General features: G+C 43.0%; 1 long non-coding RNA gene across 5 annotated transcripts in view; it reads left to right on the top strand.

The window, feature by feature from the left end:
* The window catches only part of LOC117979808 (uncharacterized), a 140,629-nt gene that overhangs the window by 24,330 nt on the left and 99,777 nt on the right, over positions 1 to 16,522 (top strand). For all 5 annotated transcript variants that reach the window (XR_010111684.1, XR_004670807.3, XR_010111683.1 and 2 more), the window contains exon 2: positions 8,295 to 8,440. This is a non-coding gene — a long non-coding RNA (uncharacterized LOC117979808). The remainder of the gene's footprint in view (positions 1 to 8,294; positions 8,441 to 16,522) is intronic.

The raw sequence follows: 16,522 nt of genomic DNA, 5'->3' as shown, positions 1-16,522 counted from the left end.
ACAAAAATTAGTCGGGCATGGTGGCGGCGTGTGCCTGTAGTCCAAGCTACTCGGGAGGCTGAGTCAGGAGAATTGTTTGAACCTGGAAGGTGGAGGTTGCAGTAAGCCAAGATCGCCATTGCACTCCAGCCTGGGCAACAAGAGTGAAACTTCGTCTCAAAAAAAAAAAAAAAAGAAAGAAAGAAAGAAAAAAAATTAGAACTAAACAGGTGTTCTTATCTGTCCAACATAGACTGGTAGGCTCAGAGGGAGTATTCCAATGTTCGGAAACTGAAAACTTTATTTAAGGTCAACAGAAAAGAAGTTGAGATCAAGTATCATGTTTTGTCCTGGAGCCAAATATGTAGACTTTGTTTTTAAGCCTGGCTTGACATTGGACCTTTGATTGATGTTAACTGTGACTCACCCTCTCTTGCCTCCTTTCAGTTTCCAAATTCTCTCTGCTTGGGTCAAAAGTCATTGTTTGCCAGAAGTTTAATAGTGTGTGCATTGTGTGTATGTGTGTGCATGCCAGTACGTATGCAACCCATACAATGCCTGGAACACCAATTTAGCTTCATATTTTAACAGACCATGATTCCAACATCATGTCAAAGTCTTATATGTTAAAAGTTCTGCGTCCACATTAGAAGGTACTATGGATCACTGTGTAGCCCATGCCAAATGGCACATGAGCTCTCTTTCTCCTCTGGGTCCTGATATTTTAAACAAAGAAACAGTGTGCCATTATGGGCCCTTGATTCTGTGCAAAGTCATTGATCGTTACCCATCCTTGAGATTTTTTCTTGAGGCAGAGTCTTCCTCTGTTGCCCAGGCTGGAGTGCAATGGCGCGATCTCGGCTCACTGCAACCTCTGCCTCCCGTGTTCAAGTGATTCTCCTCCCTCAGCCTCCCAAGTAGCTGGGATTACAGGCACCTTCCACCAAGCCTGGCTAATTTTTATATTTTTAGTAGTGACAGGGTTTCACCATGTTGGCCAGGCTGGTCTCGAACTCCTGACTTTGTGATCCACCTGCCTTGGCCTCCCAAAGTGCTGGGATTACAGGCGTGAGCCACCGTACCTGGCCCCATCCTTGACTTTTAACATGCACAGAGCAACCAATAACGAGTCCTTCCTTAAAGTAAAGCCAGTGAAAATGAATAATAAATGTCTAAGACTTTGTGGTTAAACCTAACTCCACACTGAGGTGGGTCCTGTCCCTGTTGATTTAAATTTTCCTCCACTAGGGGTCTAATTTGGAGCTTCCCTACAGAGGATTGTGTGCTGCATCCTCAGATCCACAGCGCAAGGTTTTTTCCACGTGTGAAAAGAAGATAACAGATGGGAAAGAGCTATCCAGAATTGGTGCGGGCGCTGGTAGCAGGCCTGGCCATGGAGAGGACTCCCCTGTATTTAACCTAGGCCATCTATTTTCTGCAGCCTTGCTGCTTAAAATGGGGTCTGGGAACCAAGGTACCATGAGGATCAGCATCAACTGAGAGCAGCTTGTTAAGACGCGAAGTCTCAGCCCCACTCCAGACCTGCAGCACTGTAATCTGCAGTAGGCAGGATTCCAAGGCAACTCTTGTTCACATCAAAGTTTGAGAGGCAACTGTTCTAGAATACACTAGGGAGCCATGTGAGATCTCGGGGTCAAGTGTAGAGTGACTTGAGGTTTCTCCTTGGTTGAGAGCTCCTCAAATAAGATAAGCCTCCCAGGTTAACTAATTTCAGAGCAATTTTTTAGATTTAGAAAATTGGAGTCAGGCGCAGTGGCTCACGCCTGTAATCCCAGCACTTTGGGAGGCCGAGGCGGGCAGATCCCCTGAGGTTAGGAGTTCAAGACCAGCCTGGCCAAAATGGTGAAGCGTTTTCTCTACTAAAAATACAAAAATTAGCCAGGAGTGGTGGTGTGCACCTGTAGTCCCAGCTACTTGGGAGGCTGAGGCATAAGAACTGTTTGACCCAGGGAGGAGGAGTCTGCAGTGAGCTGAGATCTTGCCACTGTATTCCAGCCTGGGTGACAGAGTGAGACTCTGTCTCAAAAAAAAAAAAAAAAGAAAAAGAAAAAGAAAAGAAAAAAACGAAAATTGGGTACATTTTGTGTTTTGTTGCACAAATATACATATTTAAGCACCTGTTAGGTGCAAGGCATTATGACCTGAGGGGAGGTGGTTTGGATATTCATAATGGAATGAGATTCCTAGAATATAGAACAAAGCTGCAATGTTTAAACCATTTTTCTAAACTTTTGTGTAATTCAGCATTGAATCTCCTTTCTCATCTTTACCTATTGTAAGTCCAGTTAAAATGAGGGTAGACGTGGATGGTGAACTGAAAGTAGCAAAGTAGACAGATGCAATGGTGACTACAAATCCCACTTTCTGATTTGAAATGTGGGATTGACAGCAGTTGAAAAATAAGGATTAGGTCTATAATAAACTGTCTTTATTAATGAGCTATAGTTTGAGTAATTAACACAAATTCAGAATAAGTAGTACCATTTAATGAGTTTATGTTTTTAACAAGTACATTAAGTCAATTAGAAAGGCCTCATGCACACTTCCTGGGAAGCTAGAATAGCTGATCATATTCTGCTAATGTGGAGGGAGGTTCCCCCAAGAACAACAGGGACAATGGCGTGGGAAAGTCTGGATGTCCTTCCTGGCTGGTGTTTTACACCTTTCTTCTTGGGTTGATTATTTTTTTCCTATGTAGAAGATTTCCTTGGACTTGGCCTTCAGAAAACCTAAATTTAAAGTTCAACTTTATCAAGGGAGCCTGGACGAATGGTTACATTAACCTCTTTGTGGCCTTTGAAACATACATAGAAAATATCAAGGGATAGATGTAAAAATGAGGATAAAAACATCTAAAGTGCTAAGTAGAAAGTAACTGAGTAGAATGGAAGCCTGTAGAGCAAAAAAGTTAGATTGTGGTTTGAGTGAGTGGCTTATGCCTGTAATCCGAGAAATTTGGGAGGCCAAGGTGGGAGGATTGCTTGAGCCCAGGAGTTCAAGACCAGCCTGGGCAATTAGCAAGACCCTGTCTCTACAAAAAATTAAAAATTATCTGGATGTGGTGATGTGCACCTGTAGTCCCAACAATTTGGTAAGCTGAAGAGAGAGGATAGCTTGAGCCCAGGAAGCTGAGGCTGCAGTGAGCCACATCACTCCAGCCAAGGTGACAGATGGAGATGCTGCCTCAAAAAAATAAAGTTAGATTGTATTTGCATGAAGGGCATGTAGTTAGCCTACAGGTATGATGCTAGTGCTTATTTAATTTTCTGAAATCTTTTAGAAGAAGGCTGCTGGTGCCGCATGGGATACCTGTGTTCTTTTGGCTATGGAGTTTGCGCAGGAAGAGGTTTGGAGATCCAGGAGCCTGAAGTCAGATGACAGGTGCCTTGACCTCTGTGGCATGTCTCTTTGGACTCTGTGAAAGTTATTTAATTGCTGTGGTTTTCTAGAAGAATATGAAGATAATTGTAAGGTGCCACATGCACTGCTTGGACTCTTACAGTTCTGACAGTTATTCCTGACAAATTTCAAAACCAAAGTCTGTTTCTACTTGTAGGATATTTCTAAGATATCCCCTGAGAAATTAATGACAATGGAGAAGCCTCTTGTTTACCAGAATTTATTGTAGAATGGAAATAAATACAGAGTGATGAGTGAACCAGAAACTGTAATTACCCTAGAAATACATATTCTTTTTCTTTTCTTTTCTTTCTTTTTTTTTTTTTTGAGACAGAGTGTTGCTCTGTGGCCTAGGCTGGAGTGCAGTGGCACGACCTTGGCTTACTGCAACCTCCGCCTCCTGGTTCAAGTGATTCTCCTGCCTCAGCATCCCAAGTAGCTGGGATTACAGGTGTGTACCACCATGCCTGGCTTATTTTTGTATGTTTAGTAGAGATGGGGTTTCACTGTGTTGGCCAGGCTGGTCTCGAACTCCTGACCTCAAGTGATCTGCCAGCTTTAGCCTCCCAAAATGCTGGGATTACAGATGTAAGCCACCACGCCTGGCCCAGAAACACATATTCTAAAAACCAACTTGAATTAGCAGCAGAGATGTATATCCCTTAGATATGGTATTTTCTTTCTTTCTTTCTCTTTCTCTCTTCCTTCCTTCCTTCCTTCCTTCCTTCCTTTCTTCCTTCCTTCCTTCCTTTCTTTCTTTCCTTCTTTCTCTTTCTCTTTCTTTCTTTCTTTCTCTCTCTCTTTCTCTTTTCTCTCTCTCTCCTTTTTTTTTTTTTTTTTTTTGACAGCGTTTTGCTGCAATGCCCAGGCTGGAGTGCAATGGCATGATCTTCACTCACTGCAACTTCTGCCTCCTGGGTTCAAGCAATTCTCCTGTCTCAGCCTCCCGAGTAGTTGGGACTACAAGTGCACGCCACCACGCCCGGCTAATTTTTGTATTTTTAGTAGAGACGGGGTTTCACCATATTGACCAGGCTGTTCTCGAACTCCTGACCTCAAGTGATCCACCTGCCTCAGCCTCCCAAAGTGCTGGGATTACAAGAGTGAGCCACCGTGCCGGGCCAGATACGGTATTTTCAATGTTTCAAAATAGTGCATTGTGTTCTCACATTTTATAATCCTATTTCTGAAAAAACAATTGTTTGTTAACCTTGTAGCTTATTCCAAAGAAGCAGCTTTGGAGGATTTGCAGAAGTGGAGTCATGGGAGGGCATTTTCTGAGCTCTATGGGCCCTGGTGATTGTCAGACACTCAGAGGATCCTTTAAAAGTTTCTAGGACTAGGAATGGAAAGAGAGAGGAGCCAGGTTAAGGCAATCAGGTGGCGATGGCAATGCCCAGTGCAGTTAATTGCTTTGTTCCTGTATTTCCTCCAGACTTGCTGTTGAACCTGGACAGGAGCCGAGGAGGTGGGAGGCAAGGGCCAGTGCATGTAGTGGGGTTCAAATTCCAGTTCTACCCCTTCCTAGAGGAGGACTTGGGCAAATGGAGTAGCTCCTCTGAGGTTCTCTGTCCATAATATAGTGATAAGAGGGCTTTCTGGGAGGAAGGTGGTATTCAATGAGGGGAGACAACTAAACTATTAGCTTAGTTCTGTAAATGTTCTCCAGTTCTGGGTTGGAGAATGATTCAAGCTAGCAAAAATGATAAGGAGGTTGGAAAGCTCCAATGAAACCATGGTCAGTGGGTGATAAGCGTGTGTTGCAGTTTGATAACATGAAAGACTGAAACTGAGAGAGAGTTGAAAAATAAGTCTTTAGAAAAATAGAGTTTAGGGACTGGAAGCCTCAATGAGGTAGAAAACCAGGGTGGAGTAAGGAGGAACTGAAAGCAAAAGAAAAGCACGTGTGTGACTTGAGAGTGAGATTTCCAAGGTCAGTTTCAGTTACCACCCAAGCAATCACTAACCCTTCTAAATTGTCATTATTTCGTATATTGATATGGTATTTTATTAATTAATACACTTTTTTTTTCAAGATAGAGTTTTGCTCTGTCACCTAGGTTGAAGTGCAATACTGTGATCATGGCTTACTACAGCCTCAGCTTCCCAAACGATCCTTCTAATCTCAGCCTCCTGAGTAGCTGGGACCACAGGAATGTGCCACCTTGCTTGTCTAACTAAAAAGAAATTTTTTATTTTAGACATGGAGTCTCACTATTTTGCCCAGGCTGGTCTCAAACTCCTGGGCTCAAGGAATTTACTTGTTTTAGCCTCCTAAATCCCCTTGGATTATAGGTATGAGCCACTGTGCCCAGTCTAAGTAAAATTTTAAGAATCTCCTTTTCTAAAGAAAATTGAATTTGTTGATAGTAAAGTTTTAAAATTGGGAAGTTATATTGAAATGTATCTGGTGCAATCAGTGGAGTTTAAATTATTTTTGACCAAAATGGATTCTGAAGAAATGGTATGGATAGAAAACAAAGAATGTAAGTTTTATCTTGAATAAAAACTAGTTTTCAGGGTGGGGTGAGTGGAACTGAGGGTAGAGAAGGGTGAGAAAGCAAATATAATAATTGTCTCATCTCTATAACATTTAAAGATTTGATTAAGTGAAAGAAAGCCCCAGCTGCTGGAGCAGAGGTTCCACTCGGGTTCCACAGACACCCACAGCCCAAATCCCTGGAGGTCAGTGGGGCTCACAGTGAGTGTGGGGATGCTTCTAATAGTGGGTGTGCTCAGCTGGGAGTGGGTTTGGTTTGGTTTGGTTTGGTTTGGTTCAAAGGCAGCAGAAGTCTGCATCTTAGCTGTCTTAATGTGAATGTGGGGTCTTGTGACAGGGTCTCTTCTGTATCCTGGGTGTGGGTCTGCACTCTGCCTGATGGCCTAGCTACTTTGCCAGACCCTGCCTACTCTGTCTTCACCAGGTTGCTCCTGCTGTGTATGATTACAGCCTTGGCATGGGACTGCATTTCCCTTGTTTAATGTTGGTGCTGGGAAGGCCTCTTGCAACCACTCCTTTAATATCCTCCTCTCTCCTGGGAGAAGCTGGAGAGAGCTACAGGTCATGAGGTCCTCCTCTGGGAGAAGGGAGATGGAGAGAAACACCAGCTATGCCTCCACCTCCTGCAGCTGTTTTGAGTTTGATTTCTTATTCTATTTGAAGGAATTTTTTTAGAATAACAGATACATGTATAATAAACACATTTTCGAACCTAAAGAGGGAAAGTAGCAATGGGATGGAAGTGAGACCACTGAAATTCACTGGCTCCATGTGGGAGCTCAGGGCCATAGTGTCATCATCTACAAATGGCACTGAAGTTTCTCCTGCCATTGATACAAGTTTGCAGTAGATGTTATTTCTGCATCATTTGCATTTTCAGTTATGATACTTCACCTCTTTCTCAGTATCATACACAATTCAGTGTTGACTATGATATTCTGAAAAGCACACAGGCCGGGCATCGTGGCTCATGTCTGTAATCCCAATGCTTTTGGAAGCAGAAGCAGGTGGATCCTCGGTGCCAGGAGTTTGACACCAGCCTGGGCAACAAAGGGAGACCCCAGTTCTTTTTTTTTTTTGAGATGGAGTCTTGCTCTGTCACCCAGGCTGGAGTGCAATGGTGCAATCTCATCTCACTGCAACCTCCGCCTCCCGGGTTCAAGCCACTCTCCTGCTTCAGCCTCCTAAGTAGCTGGGATTACAGGCACGCACCACCACCCCCTGCTAATTTTTTAAATTTTTTTGTATTTTTAGTAGAGACAGGGTTTCACCATGTTGGTTAGGCTGGTCTGGACCTCCTGACCTCGTGATGCGCCTGCCTCGGCCTCCCAACGTGCTGGGATTATAGGCGTGAGCCACTGCGCCTGGCCGAGACCCCATTTCTATAAAAATTTTTAAAAATTAGCCAGGCATGGTGGTGCATTCCTGTGGTCTCAGCTACTTGGGAGGCTGAGGTGGGAGGATAGCTTGAGCCTGGGAGGTTAAGGCTGCTGTGAGCCATGATGGCTGCAGTGAGTCATGATGGTGCCAGTGCACTCCAGCCTGAATGACAGAGTGAGACTCTGTCTCAAAAAAAAAAAAGAAGCAAGCAAGCAAGCACACAGATGAGTTTAGTAGTTGGACATTAAAGGAGTTTTAACCAACTCTTTTATTTCTTCTCTCTCTTAAAAAACTATATGTTGCCGACAAGAAATTCTATTTCTTCTGTCATGTAGAATTTTTATTTTGCTCCATAAACGTAATGACATTGGGATATCATGGATCTGTTTTCTGTACACCTACTTATCACTTAAATAACTTTTGAATCATTTTTCAACTTGTTTCTATTATATCCATCAAGTTATATGTGGACAGATGATTTGGTAACAACCAATGCTGGCACAGAATGAGTGCTGTGCACAGGTCATCCATTGAAGTCTGTCTCCTGTCATGTCTTTGTCTCTCAAAAGGAAACTGTTTTGGAACTCAGTCATGTTCGGAATTCTCAGTCTCAGTTTAAGCATAAGCCTCTCCTATGGATGTGGCTGAATTTTACTCTAGATACTATCCCATTCAATTAGCCAGTTTAAAACAGGCAAGTTTATTCAAAGCTAAAATTACAGCTGCATAAAGAGGTAGTTTGAACTGTCTATGTCAGGAATTGGGTTGTTTTTTGTGGTATTCATTGCTATGTTCAAATAAATGAACCTGAAAGGTGTGACTTTTTCATCACTGCAGATGCCGCAGTAATAGGGATATTTAACTGGTAGCACCCAGAAAAACAGATGTTCTTCTACACTGAGTTTCTTGGCTGTTTAAAAAGCTACTTTATAATACCTCTGGTTTACTTGTTTAGAATCTATTTTAATAATATTTTGCATTGTAAGATGCTTCTGGTCTCTGCTCTTTTTTTCAGGCCTAAGGCAATAGCTAATTGAGACTATGCATCACTATTAAGGCATCTTCACTAAAGGGCGCTGTGGAAACGCTGCCTGAGATGCAGACACCTGTCAGAAGGGGGCTAAATTTCAAACAAGGAACGTGGTGTTGCATCACAATAAAGTAAGTGTCCAGAGGGAACTTCTGCAGTACTGTGTTTTCCAACGTGCTGAGTGATATTGTAGGAGACTATTCTTTTGCTGGAATTTCTATGAATACATCTATGAATACATTTAAAATAAAAAGTGTTTTTTGTTTTTTTTTTTGAGATGGAGTTTCACTCTTATTGCCCAGGCTGGAGTGCAATGGCGCTATCTTGGCTCATGCAACCTCTGCCTCCTGGGTTCATGCTATTCTACCTCAGCCTCCTGAGTAGCTGGGATTACAGGCATGAGCCACCACGCCCAGATAATTTTTTGTACTTTTAGTAGAGATGGGGTTTCTCCATGTTGGTTAGGCTCGTCTCGAACTCCTGACTTCAGGTGATCCGCCCGCCTTGGCCTCCCAAAGTGCTGGGATTACGGGTGTGAGCTACTGTGCCCAGCCAAAATGTGTTTTTTTAATATTTAATTTTGTGGCCAGGAGTCTCACGCCTGTTATCCCAGCACTTTGGGAGGCCGAGGCGAGTGGATCACGAGGTCAAGAGATCGAGACCATCCTGGCCAACATGGTGAAAACCTGTCTCTACTAATAATAGAAAAATTAGCTGGGCATGGTGGCATGTGCCTGTAGTCTCAGCTACTTGGGAGGCTGAGGCAGGAGAATCGTTTGAACCTGAGAGGCGGAGGTGGCAGTGAGCCGAGATTGCGCCACTGCACTCCAGCCTGAAGACAGAGCAAGACTACGCCTCCAAAAAAATAAAAAAAAGAAAGAAAAAATTGTTTTGGTACATAGTAGGTGTATATATTTATGGGATATGTGAGATATTATGATACAGAAATGCAATGTGAAATAACCACTTCATGGAGAATGGGGTATCCATCCCCTCAAGCGTTTATCCATTGAGTTACAAACAATCCAATTACACTCTTTAAGTTATTTTAACATGTACCATTAAGTTATTACTGACTATAGTTACCCTGTTGTGCTATCAAATAGTTGGTCTTATTCATTCTTTCTAATTACTTTCTTGGTAGTCAAAATAAAATGTTTATTTTTATGACTTTCTTCTTTTTTTTTTTTTTTTTTTTGAGATGGAGTCTCGCTCTGTTGCCCAGGCTGGAATGCAGTGGGGTGATCTCGGCTCACTGCAACCTCTGCCTCCCGGGTTCACACCATTCTCCTGCCTCAACCTCCCGAGTAGCTGGGGCTACAGGCGCCACCGCTACCACGCCCGGCTAATTTTTTGTATTTTTAGTAGAGACGGGGTTTCACTGTGTTAGCCAGGATGGTCTCAATCTCCTGACCTCATGATTCACATGCCTCGGCCTCCCAAAGTGCTGGGATTACAGGTGAGAGTCACTGCACCCGGCCTCCATATACCAGTGATAGCAGTGTTTTATTTACAGTAATTATAGGTTTTTTTTTTTTGAGACAGAGTTTCACTCTTGTTGCCCAGGCTAGAGTGCAATGGTGTGATCTCAGCTCACTGCAACCTCCACCTCCTGGGTTTAAGCGATTCTCCTGCCTCAGCCTCCCAAGTAGCTGGGATTACAGAGGTGCCTGCCACCATGCCTGGCTAATTTTTTGTATTTTTAGTAGGGACGGGGTTTCGCGATGTTGGCCAGCCTGGTCTCAAACTCCTGACCTCAAGTAATCTGCCCGCCTCTGCCTCCCAAAGTGCTGGGATTACAGGCGTGAACCACCACGCGCGGCCTCAAACTCATATTTGAAATTTAGAGAGATTGCCAAGACCCTAGAGTTTTGCATGTTCTCACAAATTGATTTCGTTAGTTCAAATTTCATACCACTTTTTCTAACTGATGATTCTTACACCTTGACAGGTGACTGAGTTCAATATGATTAGAGCTGAACCATTTCAAAAAGCAGCACAAGTGGCGACTGCCAGTAACCGACAATAACCGAGTTTAATCCCCCTTTTCTGCTCCTTCCCTCTGATGGAATTCTCATTTTCCCTGGCCTCCCCCATTGACATTCATCCAATGCCCATGCTGCTGGATTAGTCTTCCTGGAGCCACATCCAACTTAGAAAGATGAAGGACTTCCAACCTTTTGGGAGATGACAATGTGTTATCAAAATCAACAAACTAATAGATTGACTTCCTTTGCATATTTTTGCAATGTTCTGTGAGATATCAAGTCACTTCCCTGGTAGTTTCTTATTCAGTATTTCACTGTACTGCTTTAAAAAAAAAAAAAAAGTCAGGCCTCAACCCTAACAGAGTCACTTGGAGATCTTGTTAAAAAGTTGAGTTTAGAGTCTGATACAGGTTTTGAGATGGCCCTAAGAACTTAGGTTTTTTCATAGGCTCTCTGGGCAACTTCTATGGGGCAGAGGTTTAGAAAGCTAGGAGTAATCTGCCAGGTATCAGGAAACCACTAGATGGCAGGGCCATCCCTTGGAGCCCGTTCTTCAATCAAGAAAGCTGTCAGAGAGGAAAGTGGAGTAGGGAAGAGTCCAAGTACACATGTTAAATGCACATTAATAAGTGGATGGTGAAGATGAGCTTAGGTGTTGGGTCCTAGGGGGAGAGTGCGAAGGATTCCTGTCACTTCTCACCTCTTTCTAGCTTTATCTCCAGTATTTGAAATGCCTGGAGGATCCTTAACTGAAACTCTGCACTAGTCAACTGTACTATAGCACAACCACTTTAAAAAGGTGAAAGTAGGAAAACTAGCTCAATGAGAGGGCTAATATTTTTTATGGGGCCAATGATTTGAATTGGTAGACATATATGCCCTCCTACATGATATAGGAGACAGAGTGCAAAAACCAAACCAAAATGTTTTTTCCTACCCTCACTTACCACACGCTACTCCTCACATGCCAAGCAAGCAAGCAAGCAATTTTTCTGCAGATTCTGCAGTGCACACCAGCTGGGTGTCCTCTAATTCAACTAAATTCTTACAGTAGCTATCTAGAGATACTGTCAGATCCCACAGGTTAAGGGCTCAGTCCCACAAGACTATCCCCCACTTCAGAGGCCAGTTATAAGACTGAATTGCCAGAACTTCTGATCCACTGGCTACAAATTGGGGCTCCCAAGACCCTGCCCAGGGGTTCAATTAATTTGTTACAGTGGCTCACAGAGCTCAGGGCAACACTTTACTTACATTTACTGGTTTATTAGTTAGAGGTATAATAAAGGACGCAGATGAACAGCCAGATGGAAAGATACTCAGGGAGCTATCTGGAATGGTCCCAGTACTGGAGCTCCTGTCCCTGTGGAGTTAGGGTGCACACACTCCCAGCATGTGGATGTATTTGCAAACCTGGAACCTCTCTGAACCCTGTCCTTTTGGTTTTATAGAAGCTTTAATTTGTAGGCATGATTGATTACATCACTGGCCATTGGTGATCGACTCCATTTTCAGCCCTCCTCCCTATCTGCTGGTTATGGGGTGGAGCTGAAAATCCTAACTTTCCAATCCAGCCTTGGTTTTTACTGTGACACACTCCCAACCTGAAGCTATCCAGGGGCCCTCAGCTACCAGTCACCTCATTAACATATAAAGGATTATATGCTAATTATATAGTATATGTTATTATGTTATATAATAATATAATATATATATCTATAATTACATGCTATATTATACATGCTATCTAGTAATATAGTTAGCATACACTCCTTTATATGCTAATATATAATTATGCTATATAATTAGCGTATACACTCTAAACACTCATTAGATTCCAAGGATTTTAGGAGCTTTATGCCAGGAAAAGATAAGGAAGACCAAATGTATATTTCACAAAAATCACACCTTCTAAGTGTATGACACTTTCTAAGAAATTAGCAGACATTACAAATCAGATATAAAACAGATATTACCATCCCATGAGGCTTTTTTTTGAAATGTGCATTTCCCCCTAAAACCAGGAAGTGGCATAATGGAGATCAGAGCTCAGATCTCTTGCTTTTCTCCTTAGTGGTCACTGAGGTCACTAAGTGTCTTGGTGTGCCACTAACATTTAGATAAAGACAGGTGTGTAAGACCAAAGCTGTATGTTTCTCTTTTTAAGCCACTTGAATTATTTTTGGTGTCTGAATTTTTCAAAATTCCAACCTAATTTGTGCTGTCTTCAAAACAGTCTTATTATTGGAACTATCACTGTGAATGAACATTATACTCTAACAGTGGTATGTTATATGAAATGGTACCATTTTGCCCTTAAAATTGGTTGGAAAACAGTGATTGGGGAGCATTTAAATATATTTTAAAAGTGAGAGAAGTAACAATTAATGCTATACTTTTTTAATAAGGAGAGTATATTTTCATTGTAAGTATCTATTAATGATTGAAATGTTCAGAGGAACTACTGAATTCATCATCTGTGTTTAGATGAAGCAAAGACGAAACCCCCTTAACAGTTACTCAGTTTTTTGATTACCCTTGCTGGCGACTTGAGGAAAGAGTAGATAAAAACTGCCACTGCCAGCTGGGTGCGGTGGCTCACTCCTGTAATCCCAGCATTTTGGAAGGCCAAGGCGGGCGGATCATGAGGTCAGGAGTTCGAGGCCAGCCTGGCCAATATGGCGAAACCCTGTCTCTACTAAAAATACAAAAATTAGCTGGGCATGGTGGCAGGCGCCTGTAATCCTAGCTATTTGGGAGGTTGAGGCAGGAGAATCGCTTGAACCCGGGAGGCGGAGGTTGTAGTGAGCTGAGATTGTGCCATTGCAAACAAAACAAAACAAAACAAAACAAAACCTGCCACTGCCAATCTGGAGTTGGAGTTATCAAAACTGATGATATCTGGAAGAGGGCAGAAGATGTTACCATCTGCAAGTTTAGGGTGCTGAAGAAGTGGCAAGAAAAGGATCAGAGCCTTGCCACAGCCCAGAATTTATGTAAGTGCTTGAAAGACATCATCTCTCTTGAAGTCCAAGATGTGTTGGAAGGTGAGCAGAAAATTATCTTAGTTATTTGTCTGGAATCAAGCTGTGTCTTTGGGAATAGCTATAGAACATGTGGCTTGGTTATTTATAAGCTTGGGTTCAGAGAGTTAATGCAAATGCAAAAGCAAGCAAGGGGCTGCTGTCCTCTTAGTAAGGATGGTGTGTGCAGCTGAGTCAGAGGAAGGGTTGGAAGCCCAGCCCCAGTGCTGCCCTAGCTTTGGGACTGTAAGTAAAGTCTCAACCTAACTTGAAGCCTCTCTGTTCCCATCTGTGAAGTGGGTTCAGACCCTCCTATGTCCTGGGCTGTGGTGAGAATGAAAGGAGACCATGCATGTCAAGATCCAGGCAGGTGGTCTGCCTCAGTAAGGGAGCAGTCATGTCACCCTGGTACTTAAGGCAGGGCTGGTAGCATTGAGCCTTCTGGGCCTTCTGTGGCACTGAAGCAGGGGTCATGGGGGCCACTGGGTGGCGCCAGCAATATTCAACCAGCAAAGAGGGCAAGGGAGAAAGCAGAGCCCAGGGAGGGCTGGAGGGGATCGTTCCTGGTGTTGATCCAGAAAACCACAGGGTTCCTTGTCTTGGTTTTCAAGCACTTCTCATTTTGTATGTGTGTGGATGGATGTAGCACATTGTCATAACTGAGCTCAAATCAATTCAAGACTTTGATTATTATATGTTGTTACTACAACGAATATAGTGTTTTTTTTTCTAAGAATCCTCAGTAATTCAGAGAGAGTTTTTATTTAAAATTCTATTTAGATTTTTTTATTCCTGGCCGGGCGCGGTGGCTCATGCCTGTAATCCCAGCACTTTGGAAGGCCGAGGTGGGCAGACCACGAGGTCAGGAGATCAAGACCATCCTGGCCAACATGGTGAAACCCTGTCTCTACTAAAAATACAAAAATTAGCTGGGCATGGTGGCATGTGCCTGTAACCCCAGCTACTCAGGAGGCTGAGGCAGGAGAATCGCTTGAACCAGGGAGTCAGAAGTTGCAGTGAGCCGATATCACGCCACCACACTCCAGCCTGATGACAGAGCGAGGCTCCGTCTCAAAAAAAAAAAAAGTACGTAAACACCCCAGAAGGTTATATCAGAAGTCAAAGTACTATGATCTGTCTGCATGCTTTTCAGACATGGTGAGCGAGCGTTCTGAACCCCCGGGCCCACTTTGCCTGGAGGACCACTGAGGTTTTCTACTCTGTAGTCTTGGGGTGCTGAAGCCTCAAGAGATTAGAAACAAATGCAATTCTCTCCCACCTAGCAATTTGGGATGCAAGCTCAAAGGTGAGCTCCTCATCCCCTGGAGAAGTACAACTGGCCAAACACTACTTTTCTTGGACTTTCACGGTGGAATTATTTACTTTTCACGGGGAAGAATGCTACTCAGAGATAGCTTTCACAGAACCAAGGGAAAGCTGTCTTCTTTTCTTGAAAAAGACTTGCCTCAGGAAATAATGAGTCTCATTGGCTCCTGCTAATTGGTGAAATGGTTTTTTTTTTTTTTTTTTTTTTTGGTCTGTGTAGATATTGTCACTACTTCAGCATCATGAGTGTCGTGGGTGATTAATATTCTGGATATATTTTACATTATTTGATCCATAAATTCATAAATCATGGACGATGAGAAGAAAAGGAAGTCTGCTTTTTGACACTGCTCTTCTTTGTATTATTTACTTACAGGTCCTGTTTTAAAGCATCCTATTCCTTGGTTGTCATTCCTTTGGCTCTTTGGCAATAGTTGGTTTTGATCCCAGCTCTTTGGCGCCTGGGCCAAGGCTGAGTGAGTGCCAGCCAGGGTAAACCAATTCACCAGGTGTTCACACAGGTTCAGGACAACCTGCATTGTCCCCACAGCCCTTTTGCCACAGGAATAATTATGGTTTTCTCCCTTCCAAGGATGGGAAGGTGTGTTTTTATTTAAAACCAGGCAGATTCCTAATACTTCCTCATTTGTGCATTTCTCTTGACAAAGGATTTTTCTGCACATAATGACTCTCATTTGGTCCTTTTGCTGTATTCCTTTAGGGGAAAAGTTTCCTCCCGCTGCTTTTTCATGAGAAAGCACGCTTCACTCCATTCTCTAAAGAGAACACAGCAGTTGCTGAATTTTTAATGTGTTCCCATGAGAATCTGGTTTCCAGCAGTCAGCCTAGGCCACTACCCGTTTTCTGGAAGTCCTTCTTAGGGTGAACCAGCACACTGCCTGCTGAAGAGCTTGATCCCAGGGATTCACTGCTGGAATCATGTGTTTTTGGTTGACAGGTGTTCTCAGCCTCCCTGTCTATATGTCAGGATTTGAGAAGTCCTGATCATGGCTCTGCAGCCGCTGATGCTAACACGGAGGCCCTGGGGTTAAATTCTAGGCTCTGAGTTTTGAGATTTCTCCTGCTTCTTAAGTGAGACCTCCATTTCCACCCTGGAGCCCACTGTAGATTTAGACCTAATTTGTTCCAGTCCTGATGTAAGTCCTCAGTTAGGAAGTCTAGAGTTAGTCAGCCACTTTTATTCTTTGCAATCCCATTCTTGCTGTTTTCTGTAACCTCTAGCGCAAGTTTCCTTTTCAGAAGGGAAGACGCTCTATGCATTTATAGCAGTGTTTTCTTTTCGAGCAAGCCTGGAAATCAACAGGTGGTTCCATTATAAAAACAACTGGAGAGAGGGACTTAGAGTAATTCAGCCAGTTTTCATTTTTCCTTACCCACGAAAACCTTTTGTGAAAGGAAATCTTACCTGGAACACGCACTGGTAAAATATTCAAAAGTGGAGCTGCTGTGGTGGGGTCATTGAGGGGAGAGGGATTTCGAGGGCTTACCGAGGAGCCCTGCAGGGCCTCTGACTTGCTCCTGGCAGGGTAGCTTGGAAACCAGCAGATCAGGTCATTATTTGGATTTCTTGAAGCTGTGGTGCAGGAGTGTGTTTCTAAGACATCTGCAACCTAATGGGAAGTAAAACACTTTCCCACCCCTAGGTGTGGAATATTTATTGGCACGTTGTTTCTGAAGCATAGACATATACTCAGACCACAGGTATTTAAATTATGTTAACTAAATCAAAAGGTTTATGAATTTGGATTTTTCCCCATTATGAACATGTATAATTATTTTGAACTAAGTAAGCACATGCATTTTCGATTTTTTTAACTCTATTTTTATAATTGTGAATAAGTTTCTTTCAAAGACT

This window comes from Pan paniscus, chromosome 2 (assembly GCF_029289425.2).
Source record: "Pan paniscus chromosome 2, NHGRI_mPanPan1-v2.0_pri, whole genome shotgun sequence".
Classification (NCBI taxonomy): Eukaryota; Metazoa; Chordata; class Mammalia; order Primates; family Hominidae; genus Pan; species Pan paniscus.
Note: the sequence above shows the minus strand (reverse complement) of the source record. Positions and strands in the feature narration are given on the sequence as shown.